This window comes from Gadus morhua, chromosome 4 (genome assembly GCF_902167405.1).
Source record: "Gadus morhua chromosome 4, gadMor3.0, whole genome shotgun sequence".
Classification (NCBI taxonomy): domain Eukaryota; kingdom Metazoa; phylum Chordata; class Actinopteri; order Gadiformes; family Gadidae; genus Gadus; species Gadus morhua.
The window spans coordinates 41,615,478-41,618,473 of record NC_044051.1 but is presented as its reverse complement, the minus strand read 5'-3'; positions in this window follow the sequence as shown (position 1 = coordinate 41,618,473).

Sequence of the window (2,996 nt, the reverse complement as noted above, 5' to 3'; positions counted from 1 at the left end):
ATTTTTATAGACTCTTAAATGTTGCACTGACTGGAGAGCACTTTGAAATTTCGTTGTACTTGTGACAATGACAAATAAAGACCTATTCTATTCTATTCTATAGCTTGTAGATAGGTACTATCCCTAAAGCGTGTTGTTTTACTTGTGATGCTGCTGTACCTCCTCCCTGATGGTAAGAGTGTGAATAAGTGGTGTGCTGGATGAGAGGGGTCAGAGATGATCTTCCTAGTTTTCCTGGAAATTGTGGTGTCATAGTGCGAGCCTATGGTAGGCAGACTACAGCCAATGATTTCAGAGGCCCTGCGTATTACCCTCCCAAGCTGTTGTTTGTCCTGGCTGGTAGCACTACCAGACCAGACCAGGAGGGAGAAGGTGAGCACGCTTTCAATGGCTGCACGATAAAAATGGGTCATGCCTGCCTGACTTACCCCAAACTTCCTCAGCTGACGGAGGAAGTAGAACCTCTGATGGGATTTGGAAATAATAAGACTGATGTTCTGGTTCCATGATAGGGACTGGTGGATAGTGGTGCCTAAGAAGCGGAAGGAGGAGACCCACTCCACAACTTGGCCATTAATGGAGATGGGAAGGTGCTGGCCTGCCTTTTCCTATAGTCAATGATGAGTTCTTTGGTTTTGGTTGTATTAAGTATAAGGTTATTGTCTTCACACCACTGCACCAGCTGTTCAACCTCACTCCGGTAGGTAGATTCCTCCCCATCAGATATGAGGCCTATGACAGTGGTGTCATCTGCAAACTTTAACATTTTAACAGATGCAGAGTTTGATGTACAATTATTAGTGTACAGTGAAAATAATAGAGGTGACAAGACACACCCTTGTGGGGCGCCGGTGTTCACAATCCTTGGTGATGACACATTATTCTGGATTTTAACACACTGTTTCCTACTGGACAGGAAGTTTAAGATCCACTGACAAAGTACAGCATCAACTCCTGCAGCCAGGAGAAAATTGTACAGTCTGACAGGAATGATGGTATTGAAAGCCCAGCTAAAATCAATGAACAGTACACGGGCATTGGTGGACTTAGTGTTCAGATGTTGCAGAATGAAATGTGGGCAAAGTGAAACTGCATCGTCCACTCCCCTATTAGCCCTGTAGGCAAATTGGTGAGGGTCTAGCGTGATGTACGTCAAGTACCTACAGACTAGGCGCTCAAGTACCTTCATAACAACAGAAGTAAGTGCCACAGGCCTATAGTCATTAAGACAGGTTATGTTTCTTTTCTTGGGCACTGGAATGATCATAGCGGATTTAAAACATGCAGGTACCGTTGCTGTGTTAAGAGACCAGTTGAAAATGTAAGTGAGTATGGAGGCAAGCTGGTCTGCACAGCTCTTTAGAGTAGCTGGTGTCACACCATCAGGCCCTGCTGCTTTGTTGATTTTCTGATGCCGTAGCAGTCTACGGACATCATGCTCTGGGATGGAAAAGGTAGAGTGCCCATCCAACAGAGAAAGTGGGAGAGAACTAGTCTGGGCACCATTGTTCTCAAAACGGCAGAAAAAGTCATTAAGTTGCTCTGGCAGGGAGGAGTCACAGTCAAGACAACTTGTAGCAGACTTTACAGGTTTAATGTTTAAAGATCCCATGCCATTCTATTTTATGATGCTTTAATATAGGTATTAGTGGGCCACAAACACAGTATTCAAAGACGTCCCAGAAATTCAGCCGTGGTGCAGAGTTACAGTCACTCCGAAACAGTCGCACATTGAGCTTCCCCCAAACGCGCTGTTTCGGTGGGCGTGTCAAGGCAGGTCAAGGAGGGGGGTGGGGGTGTGGCCCTGAGCAGCTTGTAGCCACTACCATGCGCTCTGTATACGGTGGGCGTGTCAAGGCAGGTCAAGGAGGGGGGTGGGGGTGTGGCCCTGAGCAGCTTGTAGCCACTGACAGTACCATGCGCTCTGTTTACGGTGGATGTATCGCAATGGCTCGTAGAAACCCATATTATGCATAGATATCTATATCATATAATATATAATATATATTATCACCTGGCCCTGAGCAGCTTGTAGCCACGGTACCATGCGCTCTGTTTACGGTGGATGTATCGCAATGGCTCTTAGAAACCCATATTATACATAGATATCTATATCATATAATATATAATATATATTATCACGGCCAAAAGCTGTGTGAGCCTCCAGACGATAGGTTATTATGAATCTCAAACGACCGCGTCTACTTCAGATTGATGTGGAAGTGGTAGAACCAGAGACGTCGGAGAACCCGACGAAGTCCTTTGTGATTCATTATATCGTCTGGACGCGCACACAGCTTTTGGCCGTGATAATATGTATTATTTGATATAGATATCTATGTATTATATGATATTATTTAGATATAGAGCAGAGCTCCAGGACTGTAACGCAAGTGTTGTAGCCTACACTTCCTTGTTATTTGGATAGCCGTTCTGCTGTTGGTGTGATGGCGCATAACACGTCGGACTCTCGTCTCTGGTATTTCTACAACGAGACTCGTAGTGGGGGTTATCTCAGCCATGGTTGAGAATGAAATGGGGGAAAGGAACTTTGGCTTTGACTCCCTGAAGTAGGCTACATGAACCACGACATGGAGGAGAAAGGGATTGTTGGCCGCGAATGTATCCCGCTTGAGCCCTGCTTCCCGCCGCCTCGGCAGCGGTCAGCGCTAATCACCGCATCCTGAAGCCGAGGCGATGGTCCATCGGCAGCGAGGCTCCGGCGGGAGACGACCGCGGTCAACAATCCCTTTCTCCTCCATGTCGTGGTTCATGACTTCAGGGAGTCAAAGCCAAAGTTCCTTTCCCCCAATTCATTCTCAACCATGGCTGAGATAACCCCACTACGGGTCTAGTTGTAGAAATACCATAGACGAGAGTCCGACGTGTGATGCGCCATCACACCAACAGCAGGTTATCCAACGGTTATCCAAATAACAAGGAAGTGTACAACACTTGCGTTACACTCCTGGAGCTCTATATCTAAATAATATCAT